The 17603-nt window shown below is 48.5% G+C and overlaps 1 protein-coding gene across 1 annotated transcript in view; it reads right to left on the bottom strand.

Annotated features, from left to right (window-relative positions):
- Positions 1-9078, bottom strand: part of ENPP4 (ectonucleotide pyrophosphatase/phosphodiesterase 4) — a 33916-nt gene extending 24838 nt beyond the window's left edge. Inside the window, exon 1 of the mRNA XM_040348439.1 lies at positions 9007-9078. The gene's annotated coding sequence lies outside the window, so the exon portion shown is untranslated. The remainder of the gene's footprint in view (positions 1-9006) is intronic.
- Positions 9079-17603: the final 8525 nt, after the last annotated feature.

Raw genomic sequence — 17603 nt, 5'->3', positions numbered from 1 at the left:
CGCACGACCGCGCAATTGTCAGTTAAAGCGACGCAGTGCCAAATCGCAAAAAGGGGCAAGGTCCTTTAGCTGCATTTTGGTCCGGGTCTTAAGTGGTTAACTGGTATTTGCTCAGTCATGCAACACTGTACCCAAAAGGAATGTACATCTCTTTTTCACACAAACAGAGCTTTCTTTTGGTGGTATTTGATCACCACTGGGTTTTCATTTTTATGATATAAACGAAAAAAGGAGTGACAAGTTTTAAAAAAACACAATATTTTAAATGTAAAAAACATACCCCCAAAAAACACTGATTTTGTAAAAAAAAATCAATATTTTTTACTTTCTGCTATAAAATATATCCAATAAAATACATAAAAAAAAAAAAATGTCTTCATGAATTTAGACCAAAATATGTCTTTGGTAAAATAAAATCCAGATACGTGTATACTGGCTCTGTGCTGTGATTCACTATCCTGAACAGCCGGTCCCAGCAAATGCCTGCTGACCGACTTGGTACAGACGGGGCAGCGGGCAGCAGAAACCAAAACTTCCAGGAGTATAGATCTCATAGGTTTTCCAGAGCTTGTGCTGGTTCTCCTGCTGCTTGCCCTGTCATTACAGGACTGGCGGGAGGTATAGTGTCCCATGGTTGGTGACAGGGGGAGAAATAGTGTCCCATGGTTGGTGTCAGTGGGATGAATAGTGTCCCATGGTTGGTGTCAGTGGGATGAATAGTGTCCCATGGTTGGTGTCAGTGGGATGAATAGTGTCCCATGGTTGGTGTCAGTGGGATGAATAGTGTCCCATGGTTGGTGTCAATGGGATGAATAGTGTCCCATGGTTGGTGTCAGTGGGATGAATAGTGTCCCATGGTTGGTGTCAGTGAGATGAATAGTGTCCCATGGTTGGTGTCAGTGGGATGAATAGTGTCCCATGGTTGGTGTCAGTGGGATGAATAGTGTCCCATGGTTGGTGTCAGTGGGATGAATAGTGTCCCATGGTTGGTGTCAGTGGGATGAATAGTGTCCCATGGTTGGTGTCAGTGGGATGAATAGTGTCCCATGGTTGGTGTCAGTGGGATGAATAGTGTCCCATGGTTGGTGTCAGTGGGATGAATAGTGTCCCATGGTTGGTGTCAGTGGGATGAATAGTGTCCCATGGTTGGTGTCAGTGGGATGAATAGTGTCCCATGGTTGGTGTCAGTGGGATGAATAGTGTCCCATGGTTGGTGTCAGTGGGATGAATAGTGTCCCATGGTTGGTGTCAATGGGATGAATAGTGTCCCATGGTTGGTGTCAGTGGGATGAATAGTGTCCCATGGTTGGTGTCAGTGAGATGAATAGTGTCCCATGGTTGGTGTCAGTGGGATGAATAGTGTCCCATGGTTGGTGTCAGTGGGATGAATAGTGTCCCATGGTTGGTGTCAGTGGGATGAATAGTGTCCCATGGTTGGTGTCAGTGGGATGAATAGTGTCCCATGGTTGGTGTCAGTGGGATGAATAGTGTCCCATGGTTGGTGTCAGTGGGATGAATAGTGTCCCATGGTTGGTGTCAGTGGGATGAATAGTGTCCCATGGTTGGTGTCAGTGGGATGAATAGTGTCCCATGGTTGGTGTCAGTGGGATGACTAGTGTCCTATTGGTATCTACAAACCTGCTAGCTCTGGGGGTTTAACTCTTTCCTCCATGGTTATGCAGATACAAGTCAAGGTTTGGGTTCTTGCTGAAATACTCTCCAAGGCTTGTCCTCTTCTAAAGGGAGGCAGACGCTGCTGATTTTCCTAATGTAACTTTGCCTTTGCTCAGGATAATAAAGTCTGGCCCTCCCATTCAGAAATCAGAGGACAAGGTGCAATAAACAGCAATCCCTTCAGAACAAACAAAGGTAGAAATCTACAAAAAGGTTGAATAAAATCCATACAATGTCTATAGAACTCAACACAAACCACTAGTAATACAACACAATATCCATCACTACATACACAAATCAAGATCACATGGTCCTTTTTTATGAATAAGTACTTTTGGTTGGAAATTCCGACTGTGTGTAGGCTCTGTCGGAATTTTTCTATCGGAATTTCCGCCAAGAAAGATTTGAGAGCTGGTTCTCAAATTTTCCGACGGGAAAAGTTCTTGTCGGAAATTACGATCGTCTGTGTGCAAAACACACATGCTCGGAATCAAGTCGACGCATGCTCGGAATCATTGAACTTCATTTTTCTCGGCTCGTCGTAGTGTTGTACATCACCACGTTCTTGACGGTCGGAATTTGGTGTGACCGTGTGTATGCAAGACAAGTTTGAGCCAAGATTCAGTCAGAAAAAAAATCCAGGGTTTTCTTGTCGGAATTTCCGATCGTGCGTACGCGGCATAACAGGTAATGAGGTCCTCAGTCGGGAAAATCATTGTAATGGCTCTGTGCTAGAAAAAATGTCATCCTAGATCAGAACTTTTGTAGCCATGAATATTTGTTCTTTTAAACCGGGGCTCTCCAACAGTGGTGGCAAACAAACAACTACCCCCCTCCCCCCCCGGTTGGTCCAGTACTTATACCATCTAGGCAGGTGGTGGGCAACGTCTCTGTGTCCTCTCCTCCATCGGCGGCTTCCAGCCTCCTCTCCTCCTCCTAGTCGTCCAATAGAATCGCCTGTCCTTTCAGCCAATTGGGTGACGTGTGTCAAAACAACCCACTTCTTGATTGGCCAGGAGGAGGATCAGTGTTACAATAGTGAATATTCATTCGCTGCTTTAACACACCTGGGTGGGCTGTGAGCACATGCTCTGTGCCCTGAGCCCACCCTAATTTGAAGCCTATTAGAGCCCCTGGCTCTAATCAGGTGCTTCAAAAAAAACACCCCCCCCCCCCAATTGGAATCCATGTATCCGGCGTCCTGAAAGGGGCCGGACACATGCATAGGGGGAGGTGGCGATGGATGGGCCGCCCCCTGGTTCCCAAATTACGGCCCAAGGGCCACATATAGTCTGCTACTAGGACTCTGATGTGAAGGGAGGAGGGCTGACTCATCTAAACAGGGGATTCTTATGTGAAAGGGAGATCTGTTGTGAAAGGGGCACTCTGATGGAAGTGGGGGGGGGGGGGCTCTGATGTGAAGGGAGGCAGAGCTTTTGATGGAAATAGGGGGCCTTCTAATGTGAAGGTGGGGCTCTAATGTGAAAGGAGTCTTCTGATGCGCTGAGGGGTTTCTGATGCGTCAGGGGGGCTTCTGACTTAAAAGGGAGACTCTGATGGGGGGGGGGGGGGTTGGCTCTAATGTGAAGGAGGGGGACTTCTGATATAAAAGGGGTGTCTTTGATCTGAAAGGGAGATTCTGATTTGACAGCGATATCTCATGAGAAAGGGGGACTCTGATGAAAGGGGGCGGGGAGCTCTGATGTGAAGGAGGGGGACTTCTGATGCAAAACAAGAGGACCTCTGATGTGAAAGAGGGGAACTCTGATGTGAAAGGGGGGGGACTTTGATCTTAAGAGAGGCTTCTGATTTGAAGGTTTATGGACCTTGCTTTGTGCACTGGTCCAAATCATTTGGTGGAGGGGGGATTATAGTGTGGGGTTGTTTCTCAGGGGACTTGGCCTCTTAGTTCCAGTGAAGGGAACTCTTAAAGCGTCAGCATAGCAAAACATTCTGGACAATTTCATGCTCTCAACTTTGTGGGAACAGTTTGGGGATGGGCCCTTCCTGTTCCAACATGACTGCTCACCAGTGCACAAAGCAAGGTCCATAAAGACATGGATGAGTGAGTTTGGGGTGGAGGAACGTGACTGGCCTGCACAGAATCCTGACCTCAACCTGATAGAACATCTTTGGGATGCCTTCTTGTCCAACATCAGTGCCTGACCTCACAAATACGCTTCTGGAAGAATGGTCAGACATTCCCATAGACACACTCCTAAACCTTGTGGGACAGCCTTCCCAGAAGAGTAGAAGCTGTTATAGCTGCAAAGGGTGGGCCAACTCAATATTGAACCCTACAGACTCTTAGCTGGATTCAGAAAGGCCGCCTTAACTTTTTGCGGCGGCGTAGTGCATAGTGTTTACACTACACCGCCGTAAGTTAGCGAGGCAAGTACATGATTCACAAAGTACTTGCCTGCAAAGTTACGGCGGCGTAGTGTAAATCGGGCGGGCGTAAGGGGGCGTGTTTTATGTCAATGGGGGGTGACCTGACGTATTTGACGTATATGTACACGGACGCATGTGCCGTCCGTGTACATATCCCAGTGTGCATTGCGGCAAAGTACGCCGCACGGTCCTATTGGTTTGGACGTGGACGTAAATTACGTCCAGCCCTATTCACGGACGACTTACGCAAACGACGTAACATTTTCAAATTTCGACGCGGGAACGACAGCCATACTTAACATTACTATTCCAGCTATTTGATGGTATAACTTTAGGCCTGAAAATGCATTACGTAAACGGCGTATCTTTACTGCGTCGGGCAAGCGTATGTTCGTGAATCGGCGTAACTACTCATTTAAATATTCTAGGCCGACCGCAATGGAAGCGCCACCTAGCGGTCAGCCTAAAAATTACACTTTAGGATACGACGGTGTAAGACACTTACGCCGCTCGTATCTGAGCCTAATTTAAGCGTATCTGTTTTCCAGAATACGCATAAATCTGCGTCGGCGCAGATTCTGACTTAGGCCGGCGTATCTACTGATACGCCGGCCTAAATCTTTCTGAATCTGCCTATAAGACTGGGATGCCATTAAAGTTCATGTAAGGGCAGGCGTCCCAATACTTTTGGTAATATTGTGCATAAACTATATGGATAACATACAATATACTGCTAAATATGCAATATGCTGGGTGCAATTTTAAAGGGCAATTGGATATTTGTGGTTCAAATGTGCTGACAAATTTGCCAGAATTGTAGATGAACTTTCAAAACAACAATCTATCTGTGTATGGCTAGCTTAAAGAGATCAGTCACCAAAATAGGCCACGGCTACACTGGCGATTTCCGGTATAGTTGTAGCAAATGATAGCTAAACAAATAGAACGCATGGCTCCCTATGGAGAGGACTACACAAGTAATATGTTGTTGTGATCAGTCACACATGAATGGAACATTGTGCGACCATGTGAGATCGATCACTACTACCAGAGGTCTTCAAAAAGTTTCCACACTTTTCTATTTTTGTTAGAAACGGTGAGGGCGGGAGGAGTAGTACAGTACTGTACATGTTGCCGAGAATGTGTTTCCAGCACGACAGCATCGCGCCGATTCTCTGCGACAGGGTGCCGACATCTCACACTCGCTAGAATAGAAAAAGCACATTCCAGCAAAAGCGTCATAGAAGTGACGGGGATCCGACTTGGATTCCCGCCAATTCTAGCTGCGGTGTTTGGTATGAATCATGAGGGGGAACTCCACGTCAAATTTTAAATACAAAAACGGCATGGGTTCCCCCCCAGGGGCATACCAGGCCCTTAGGTCTGGTATGGGTTGTAAGGAGAACCCCCCCACGCCGCAAAAACGGCGAGGGGGTCCCTCTACAATCCATACCAGACCCGTATCCAAAGCATGCCACCTGGCCGGTCAGGAAAGGAGTGGGGACGAGCGAGCGCTACCGCCCCTCCTGAGCCGTACCAGGCCGCAGGCCCTCAACATGGGGGGGTTGGGTGCTCTAGGCAGGGGGGCGCACTGCGGCCCCCCCACCCCAGAGCACCCTGTCCCCATGTTGATAAGGACAGGGCCTCTTCCCGACAACCCTGGCCATTGGTTGTCGGGGTCTGCGGGCGTAGGTGGTCAATCTCGCCGAGAAAGGGAGCGAGATTGACACAATATCGCGGTCACCCACTGTAATTGGTCAAGTCTGAGAATGTCATGTGACTAGTCTGTCTGGCATAAGAGTTGTCGCTGTGGTGAAGTTGCAAAACGTAAAAAAGAACTTTTTGAAGACCCCTCATACACGTCCCTTCTATACACTGCAGTGGCTGGATGGTGAAGAAGACCACCTGGAAAGTGCCATAGCCTGAGACTACATGGAGATCACTGACTACAACAAGGAGGGATCACCTCCTGATAATAACGGGTAGAGGAACGTAGATGGAGAATGTGATTGGCCTACCTCAATGTCGGTTGGAGGAGACACGCCAGGAACACACAATGGCCTTATATGACAACAAGTCACCACTTCCTGCTTTCCTCCCACCTGCCCGTCCTTCCTCACCCAGTGTAATGACAAGCAAACAGGTCAGACCAGTGTGACTCTAAACAAGGACAGAGCGGCTCTCCCGTATAATGACGGTGTCACTGCGCTGTGGAGGAGGTGACAACATCATAGAAATCTGTCACTTTCTACATTTATGAGGAAGTGGCAGCAGTTTTCATTTTAAAGGGTCAGTCCACCCAAATGTGAGGTCCCCCAGGTCTACACCTATTATGAGGGGCTCCCGCCATCCCCACTGGACGTCATACGATGGCAAATACAACAGCTGGAACATCTAAGGGGGAAGGTGGGCAGTCACAATCGTGGCAGAGAGTCTCCACTGTTGGATCCAGGGTCCTGAGCTACTAGCCAGTCCTCAAGGGTTACTCGCCACCAGTTGCCCCGCCCAACCCTTACCCTGTCCCGCCCCTAATCACGCAATCATAAATTATCTCATAAAATGACACTTAAATGTTTTATGCAAAAATAAATATTAACAAAAACTTTGTCAGCTCCCCTCAGCACAGCCTCACCTGTGCCCATCAATGCAGCCTCACCTGTGCCCATCAATGCAGCCTCACCGTGCCCATCAATGTAGGCTCACCTGTGCCCATCAATGCAGCCTCACCTGTGCCCATCAATGCAGCCTCACCGTGCCCATCAATGTAGGCTCACCTGTGCCCATCAATGCAGCGTGACCATGCCCATTAATGCAGCCTCACCTGTGCCCCATCAATGCAGCCTCACCGTGCCCATCAATGCAGCGTGACCTGTGCCCATCATTGAAGCCTCACCGTGCCCATCATTGCGGCCTCCCCGTGCCCCACATTGCAGCTTTACCATGCCCCACATTGCAGCCTCGGCGTGCCCCACATTGCAGCCTCGCCGTGCCCCACATTGCAGCCTCACCTGTGCCCATCAATGCAGCGTGACCTGTGCCCATCATTGCAGCCTCACCATGCCCCACCTTGCAGCCTCACCATGCTCCACCTTGCAGCCTCACAATGCCCCCATTGCAGCCTTACAGTGCCCCACATTGCAGGCTCGCCGTGCCCCACATTCAGCCTCACCTGTGCCCATCAATGCAGCGTGACCTGTGCCCATCATTGCAGCCTCACCATGCCCCACATTGCAGCCTCACAATGCCCCCATTGCAGCCTCACCATGCCCCACCTTGCAGCCTTACAGTGCCCCACATTGCAGGCTCGCCGTGCCCCACATTGCAGCCTCACCTGTGCCCATCAATGCAGCGTGGCCTGTGCCCATCATTGCAGCCTCACCATGCCCCACATTGCAGCCTCACAATGCCCCCATTGCAGCTTCACCGTGCCCCACCTTGCAGCCTCACCGTGCCCCACACTGCAGCCTCACCATGCTCCACCTTGCAGCCTCACCGTGCCACACCTTGCAGCCTCACAATGCCCCCATTGCAGCCTTACAGTGCCCCACATTGCAGCCTCACCTGTGCCCATCATTGCAGCCTCACCATGCCCCACATTGCAGCCTCACCGTGCCCCACCTTGCAGCCTTACAGTGCCCCACATTGCAGCCTCACCTGTGCCCATCATTGCAGCCTCACCATGCCCCACATTGCAGCCTCACCGTGCCCCACCTTGCAGCCTTACAGTGCCCCACCTTGCAGCCTCACCGTGCCCCCATTGCAGCCTTACAGTGCCCCACATTGCAGCCTCACCGTGCCCCACATTGCAGCCTCACTGTGCCCCCATTGCAGCCTTACAGTGCCCCACATTGCAGACTTTCCAGGGCGGAGGAAGTGAAAGGGGTGGCCGGATTGTGACTGGAGTTAGAGGAGAGCCGCGGGACCACCGAGCGGTAAAACACGCTGTAACAGCTTACAATCCAATCCGTGTGTACCCAGGCCGGCTGGCCTTTATATTACATGGTTGATGGTAGATCTATGGGAGATTGTACAGTGTATGGTCTGCACACAATCTCTTTTAGATCTACCATAGACTATGTAGTAGATGGGTCAGCCTGATTGGGTAGATTATTGTGTGTCATATTACATCGTTCTGGTAACACTAAAGCTGATTGTACAGAGATTGTATGGTGACCCTTAAGGTGGCCATAGACTATACAATCTCCATGTACAGCCACTTTTCCCTACAGGTGCGCCTATACCTGTAGGGATACAGCAGGAGCTGATCGGTGGGTACGGTGGACTCGTTGTCTGCCCGCACCCGCTGATGCCTTGGTACACAGGCAGAACAGTGGTCTGTCTATGTAAACAAGGCAGATTTCTGTTCTGACAGGAGGGAAGGGATTTATCCTGTGTTCCTGTAAAGCATGGATCCCAGCCAGTGAAATTAGCACAGTGTATATTTTTAGCACTGATCACTGTACAGCGTTGCACGACCGCGCAATTGGCAGTTAAAATAACGCAGTGCCGTATCGCAAAAAAAATGGCCTGGTCAGGAAGGAGGGGTAAATCTTCCGGAGGTGAAGTGGTTAAAGGAGGACAAACCTTTTCATCCAATCAGGCAGGCCCATAAATAAAAAATAGTAGATCTAATAAAGTGGATTGTACAATGAGATTGTATGGTGTATGTGCAGATTACAGGAGATTGTATAAGTAGACCACACACTATACAATCCACCATCCCCCCATGTAGTGTGTGAGCGCCATAGGATACAACGCAGTGACTTTGTATGGGATCGTACAGTGTATGGCGATCTATAGACATGTGATCATAGACTGAGATCTGCACCCAGCGATGCTGCGACACCAGACACCCACCATAGTACGGAGCTTACATTGTATGGGTACAGCCCTCCCCCCACCACCCTAGTATACACCCGCACACCCGGGATCGGTACTCACACACAGCCCGAACTCCGATCACTTCTCTCCTCCGACACCTCATTGGGCGGGCACTCCGACAGTGGGCGGGCTCAGCTGTCATACACCGTGGCTGATTGGCTGCAGTCATAGGATCCTTGGTGTCATTGAAGGCGAGCCGTGTGTTTTGAACACGTGATGGCGGAGCTGACGTCATGGCCGCGGCTGTCAGAGCGCAGAGTTGTGCTAGTTAGTTCCTGATACGGGCAGTCTGGTGTCATCTGTCATGGTGACCCCGGGGGCCAGATCACAGTGTATGCATTACAGATCACAGTATATAGATTTCTGTATATACAGATCCCGGTATATAGATTTCTGTATATACAGATCCCGGTATATAGAGTTCTGTGTATACAGATCCCGGTATATAGATTTCTGTATATACAGATCCCGGTATATAGATTTCTGTATATACAGATCCCGGTATATAGATTTCTGTATATACAGATCCCGGTATATAGAGTTCTGTGTATACAGATCCCGGTATATAGATTTCTGTATATACAGATCCCGGTATATAGATTTCTGTATATACAGATCCCGGTATATAGATTTCTGTATATACAGATCCCGGTATATAGAGTTCTGTGTATACAGATCCCGGTATATAGATTTCTGTATATACAGATCCCGGTATATAGAGTTCTGTATATACAGATCCCGGTATATAGATTTCTGTATATACAGATCCCGGTATATAGATTTCTGTATATACAGATCCCGGTATATAGATTTCTGTATATACAGATCCCGGTATATAGATTTCTGTATATACAGATCCCGGTATATAGAGTTCTGTATATACAGATCCCGGTATATAGATTTCTGTATATACAGATCCCGGTATATAGATTTCTGTATATACAGATCCCAGTATATAGATTTCTGTATATACAGATCCCGGTATATAGATTTCTGTATATACAGATCCCGGTATATAGAGTTCTGTATATACAGATCCCGGTATATAGAGTTCTGTATATACAGATCCCGGTATATAGATTTCTGTATATACAGATCCCGGTATATAGATTTCTGTATATACAGATCCCGGTATATAGAGTTCTGTATATACAGATCCCGGTATATAGATTTCTGTATATACAGATCCCGGTATATAGATTTCTGTATATACAGATCCCGGTATATAGATTTCTGTATATACAGATCCCGGTATATAGATTTCTGTATATACAGATCCCGGTATATAGAGTTCTGTATATACAGATCCCGGTATATAGAGTTCTGTATATACAGATCCCGGTATATAGATTTCTGTATATACAGATCCCGGTATATAGAGTTCTGTATATACAGATCCCGGTATATAGAGTTCTGTATATACAGATCCCGGTATATAGATTTCTGTATATACAGATCCCGGTATATAGATTTCTGTATATACAGATCCCGGTATATAGAGTTCTGTATATACAGATCCCGGTATATAGAGTTCTGTATATACAGATCCCGGTATATAGATTTCTGTATATACAGATCCCGGTATATAGATTTCTGTATATACAGATCCCGGTATATAGATGTCTGTATATACAGATCCCGGTATATAGATTTCTGTATATACAGATCCCGGTATATAGAGTTCTGTATATACAGATCCCGGTATATAGATTTCTGTATCCCGGTATATAGATGTCTGTATATACAGATCCCAGTATATAGATTCCAGTCAGGGCTGGTGCGAGGATTTTTGACACCCTAGGCTTTGAAACCTAATTTTCCACCCCTGACTCCACCCCCTTTGCCCTTCCCATGTACATCCCACCTTGGCAATTGTTGCAATATTTTATGTCACACGGTATTTGTGCGGTGGTGTTTTAAACGCAACTTTTTGGGAAAAATTTACTTTCACAAATTAAAAAAAAATGAAAAAGTAAAGTTAGTCCAATTTTTTTGTATAACGTGAAAGATGATGTTACGCCGAGTAAATAGATAGCAAACATGTCACGCTTTATAATTGCACGCACTCGTGGAATGGCGACAAACTACGGTACCTAAAAATCTCCATAGGCGACGCTTTAAACTTTTTTTTACGGTTACCAGGTTAGAGTTACAGAGGAAGTCTAGTGCTAGAATTATTGCATTGGCTCCACCCCTGACTCCACCCCCTTTGCCCTGCCCATGTACATCCCACCTTTTTAATGACCGCTACCATTTTCTATTTTGCATGCAACAATTTGCTAGACCAGCAAATGCCATCTCCCCCGTGGCCATCAAATACAGCCTCGCCCACGCCCAAATACAACCTTGCCCACGCCCATCAAATACAGCCTCACCTGTGCCCATCAAATTCCATCTCACATGTGCCCATCAAATACAGCCTCACCTGCACCCATCAAATACAGCCTCACACGCGCCCATCAAATACGGCCATACCTGCGCCCAAATTCCATCTCACCCGTGCCCATCAAATGCCATCTCACCCGTGCCCATCAAATACAGCCTCACCTGCGCCCATCAAATACAGCCTCACCCACGCCCATCAAATACAACCTCACCCGCATCCATCAAATACAGCCTCACCCACGCCTATCAAATACAGCCTCACCCGCGCCCATCAAATACAGCCTCTCCCGCGCCCATCAAATACAGCCTCACCCGCGCCCATCAAATACAGCCTCACACGCGCCCATCAAATACGGCCATACCTGCGCCCAAATTCCATCTCACCCGTGCCCATCAAATGCCATCTCACCCGTGCCCATCAAATACAACCTCACCCGCGTCCATCAAATACAGCCTCACCCGCGCCCATCAAATACAACCTCACCCGCATCCATCAAATACAGCCTCACCCACGCCTATCAAATACAGCCTCTCCCGCGCCCATCAAATACAGCCTCACCCGCGCCCATCAAATACAGCCTCACACGCGCCCATCAAATACGGCCATACCTGCGCCCAAATTCCATCTCACCCGTGCCCATCAAATGCCATCTCACCCGTGCCCATCAAATACAACCTCACCCGCGTCCATCAAATACAGCCTCACCCGCGCCCATCAAATACAACCTCACCCGCTTCCATCAAATACAGCCTCACCCGCGCCTATCAAATACAGCCTCACCCGCGCCCATCAAATACAGCTCACCCGCGCCCATTAAATACAGCCTCACCCGCGCCCATCAAATACAGCCTCACCCTTGCCCATCAAATACAGCCTCACCCGCGCCCATCAAATACGGCCACACCTGCGCCCAAATTCCATCTCACCCGTTCCCATCAAATGCCATCTCACCTGCGCCCATCAAATACAGCCTCACCTGCGCCCATCAAATACAGCCTCACCCGCACCCATCAAATACAGCCTCACCCGCGCCCATAAAATACAGCCTCACCCGCACCCATCAAATACAGCCTCACCCGCGCCCATAAAATACAGCCTCACCCGCGCCCATCAAATACAGCCTCACACGTGCCCATCAAATGCCATCTCACCCGTGCCCATCAAATACAGCCTCAACCTGAGCCCATCAAATACAGCCTCACCCGCGTCCATCAAATACAGCCTTCCAATGCCCATCAATGCCATTTCACCAGTGCCAATCGACCCGGGGGGGCTTTTGGAAGATGTTTTAATATACACATACACATACATTTTACAAAATGTCATTGTCATCCACCGTTTTGAACCAATGTGAACGTTGACCCTGTGATTGCTGCCTGTTCCTCGCTCGCATTAACTCTGCTACTGTTTACCTGCTTGCTGCCTCAAGTCGGTGGCACGGTACCTCTTCCTGGCTCCACCTGTCCCCCCAAGCCCTGGGAGCCGCCGCCAGGCGCAACACTATATCCCATGATGCATCGCATCCAGACTGACACGGCAGGAGAAGGGGGAGGTTGGGCGCTGTGCGCTGCTGGACACTGGAGAGCGGCCTCAATCCTGTACTGTGGACTAGGCGTTTTCACGCCAGACGCCCGCCGCTATTGCAGCCTGCAATACGCTGGAGGGGTGATTTTACATTGTCGGCTATGGAGATGGTTCACATCTCCCACGCCGAACGGCGAAACGCCTGAAGCTCAAAAACAAGTCCCGGACCTTTTTTTAAGGCTGCATTCACACCTCGGCGTATATACGCCTGAAGCGTGACGCTCGTGCCGCTGGAGGCGAGAATTTCCATTGATGTCTATGAGATGGTTCACATCTCACGCCGAACGCCGAAACGCCGTACGCCTGCCGTCTGAAAACAAGTCCCGGACCCTTTTTTTCAGGTGGCTTTCGGCGTTCGGCATAGACATCAATGGAAATTATTTGTAAAAAAAAAAAAAGTTAACAAATCGCGGCAAAATACGCCGCGTACGCCGCGTTACAGTGTGAATGCAGCCTCAGGCGGCTTTCGGCGTTCGGCCATAGCTGACAATGTTGATCACCCCTCCTGTGTATGTTACCGCGGCGTATTTTACCGCGTTTTGTCACGGCAAATCGCGGGACAAAACTCTGCAATTTGTCGCGGCAAATCGCGGTAAAATACTCCGCGTTCAGGTGTGAATGCAGCCTGAGCGGAGAGGGAGGGACTGCTGCCTGCCTGATTCTGAAAACATCTCAGAGGCAGGAGCGAAAGGCATACAAGGGGGATGCTGGACACACAGTGACACTACCAGGACATGACAGTGAATCACTGTCAGTGATACACATCAGAGCGGAGCGCGCCCTGGGGGGGGGGGGGGGGTTGCAGCTGGGACCCATGCCATGTGACACTAATGTCAGAGCAGCGGGAACTCGCGCTGGGGGGAGGGGGGGGCTGTTGTTGGCGCTGCTTCACAATGTCAGGGTGCTGCTGGTGGATTGTGTGCAAGCTCTGTGGGGGAGAATAACCAGCGGCCAGGCGCCCTAGGCGACAGTGCGCCCTAGGCGGTCGCCTAGTCCGCCTAGTGGTAGCGCCGGCCCTGATTCCAGTATAAACATGTCAGTAATTGCTGTAGATCCCTGTATATAGATCTGAATATATCGATCCCAATATATAGATCTTAGTACAATGTTTCTCAACTCCAGTCCTCAAGGCGCCCCAACAGGTCATGTTTTCAGGATTTCCCTTAGATGAAACGGCTGTGGTAATTACTAAGGCAGTGAAACTGATCATAAAACATGACCTGTTGGGGTGCCTTGATGACTGGAGTTGAGAAACACTGTCTTAGTATACACATCCCAGTATATACTGTATATACAGTATCTCAGTATAAACATACCAGTATATTTATCCCAGTATAAACATGGCAGTGGCGGTCCATCCATACGGGGCACCGCCCCCCTAATCCATGTGCCTGTCCCCTAATATACATACAAGGTGCCGGACGCATGGGTTTTTATGGGGGTTTTTTAGGCTCTTTTTGAGACTTTAATTGGCTTCAAAGAAGGATGGGCTCGGGGGAGAAAGAGCACTGCGCCAGCAGCCCACCCAGTTGTGTGACAATAGCGAATTAATATTTGCTAATGTCTTCCTGATTCTCCTCCCGGCCATTCAGGAAGCGGGTCCTGAGCCAATCGGGTTCATTTCTTGTTCGACCGGGAGGAAAAGCAACTTCCCTGACCTCTGTGTAGCGCCTGGTTACTTTTCAGAACCGGTGCTAGTGTAAATTTAGAGGGGGTCAGAGAGTTAAGTGGCTCTGACCAGGTTAATCTGTTTAAATTTGGAGCCTCTGTCCCAGCTTTGGCTGTGCTGTGGGTTAATGCTGCCGTTTCTGGGGTGCTGGTCACACCCCATGCCGGCGGGGGGCGGCAGTGGAGTTAAGGGTTTGGATGCTTCTTCCCGGCAGCCTATCAGGAGGAGGCTTTCTCGCTGTGCATGCTGGGGAGGGGTATTTATGGGACAGACGCCATTTTCTTGGGTCTTCTTCCTGTGTGGCGCCCACCTTCAGGGTAGCCATTCCACGGCACCCCGGCAAATGGCCTTCCGGGCGGGGGTGTGCGTGCTACGCAGCGATCCTGGTTTCGTGAACCACGTTGGCCCGGAGCATCTGATCCGCCGCTGGGGCCCAGTGAACAACTGGGTCCCCAATCTGCTAAGGTCCTGAGCTGTCCGTCCTGTTGGAGGAAGCTATCCGGTGGAAAGTCTGCCTGAGGAGTGCCAAGAGAGGCTGGTGTTCCAATAGGGACCTGACCATCCATTGGGGACAAGGACAACCGGGTACTGAGAGGCTGGATGTTGGTCACCTATCAGTCGGTAACCTAACCAAAACTACCTGAAGGAGATCCGGGTGTTGAATCTAAGAGGATTCTGAACCACTTTGTTTCTTTAACCATTGGGAGGGTCTGTGGCAGAGACTTAGCCCCAAGTTCCGAGTGACATTCTGGTGGCTGCCAGGCTTGTGAGAGAGGCCTGTCCAGGTGCGCTAAACCCATTCCGGCTGGAGTGGCGAAGTAAAGTGTCGTTGGAAGCAGGACTGTTTCCCATCTACCTACACCTGAATCTGTTGTTCACCATTTCTGCTATCTATTCATTCTTCACTTTCCTATTGTTTAACCGTTTTTACCCGGCTGGGTAATAAAAGCACAGAAAAGACACCTTTTGAGTGGACATTCCATTTACTACAACGTATCGTGTTTACACTACGCCGCCGTAAGTTAGCGAGGCAAGTACATGATTCTCAAAGTACTTGCCTGCTAAGTTACGGCGGCATAGCCTAAAGCGAGCGGGCGTAAGGGCGCCTAATTCAGAATAGGCTGAGGGGGCGTGTTCTATGTTAATTTGTGTTGACCTGACGTGATTGACGTTTTTTGGAACGGCGAATGCGCCATCCGCCTACATATCCCAGTGTGCATTGCGGCAAAGTACGCCAAACGGGCCTATTGGTTTCGACGTGGACGTAAATGACGTAAATCCCTATTCACGGACGACTTACGCAAACGACGTAAAATTTTCGAATTTCGACGCGGGAACGGCGGCCATACTTAACATTACTATTCCAGCTATTTGATGGAATATCTTTAGGCCTGATAATGCGTTACATAAACGGCGTATCTGTACTGCGTCGGCCGGGCGTACGTTCGTGAATCGGCGTATCTAGTGATTTACATATTCTACGCCGACCGCAATGGAAGCGCCACCTAGCGGTCAGCCTAAATATTGCACCCTAAGATAGGACGGCGCAAGCCGTCGTATCTTAGATAGGTTTAAGTGTATCTCTGTTTGAGAATACACTTAAACTTAGGTCGACGCAGATTCCAAGTTAGGTCGGCGTATCTACTGATACGCCGGCCTAACTTTATGTGAATCTAGCCCAGTGAGATACCTGCTGCTGTATTGCTGGGATTGGTGAGAGGACACTGCTGCCAATAACCTGTTGCTGCTAGCAGAAACTGGGAACATAAGGACTGGGGAAAAGGACTGGCCGTTAAGTCCCTGCTGAATTGGCCGAATTTTGAATCATGTATGGCCGGCGTAAATTAGTTAACAGTTATTAGCCTTAGGTTTTAATGGCTCCCACTTGGCAGTTATGCCATAAAAATACATCAAACAAAAGAATAATATCAGCAATAAATTAACTGTATCAGGAATGATAAGACAATAGCAAGACAATCTTTCTGGTAGAAATTAGTGAATGTCCCAAAAGTTCACTCTGTATTTGAAAAAAATATACACATATATATGTGGATACATATATGTATAGAGCAGATGATGGACTGTGAAGGCGTATTAAGTTAAAAAATTGGATATTTATTATAAAAATACATTAATTGAAAAACATAAGTTACATAAATAAGGCCATTGATGAGGAGGCCTAGAAATACAGAAACATTGGCATGACAGACCACCTACTACATATGGATACAATACAAGGGATCAACAAGAGTGGGAAACTAGCGAACCACTTTTCATTGAAGGTTGAGAAAAAACCCCTTGAAGTTCTCAGAAGGTGAAATGTCATACGATGCTCATTATAACCGCTCTGCACTTCTGTGACCCGCCGGAGCTCACCTCCCCGCAATTATATTACAGAAACACACACATTGTACATTATATACTTCTGTAATAGAGTGGATTATAGGATTTTACAAGCATTTTAAACTAGGGCTTATTTTCGGGGTAGGGCTTATATTGCACTCTTCTTGGAAAATACCGCTAGGTCTTATTTTTGGGGAAACATGTTAGCAGCAGTAGTGTGAAACCACTCAGCAGTCGTGTGCGCTCAGCAAACTCTGGTCCAGATACTCAGCAGCCAAGGTCTACCATTGCGATACCACAGAGTCTCCTCCCTTTAGAACTGGCTCCCAACCATCACAGCTAAGCAGACATGTGCACAGTCCTGGGCTGGTCCCCGTGCAGAAAAGTAAGTTGTTATTTTCACAGCCTGGGAAAACTGCTTTTTTCACGTCATGAAAAACGGTCGTGTGTACGCGGCATAAGTCTTTCAACCCATCCATATCCATAGACGAGTCCTTTTACCAAACTACATTTCCGACAATCCATCAAGACCTTGCATTAAAGCGGATGTCCGCTGAAAAAAAAATATTAAAAGCCAGAAGCTACAAATACTGCAGCTGCTGACTTTTACTATTAGGACACTTACCTGTCCTGGAGTCCAGTGCCGTCCGCAGCAGAGGACGAGCGATCGCTCGT

The sequence above is a fragment of the Rana temporaria genome, chromosome 4 (genome assembly GCF_905171775.1).
Source record: "Rana temporaria chromosome 4, aRanTem1.1, whole genome shotgun sequence".
NCBI lineage: Eukaryota > Metazoa > Chordata > Amphibia > Anura > Ranidae > Rana > Rana temporaria.
Note: the sequence above shows the minus strand (reverse complement) of the source record. Positions and strands in the feature narration are given on the sequence as shown.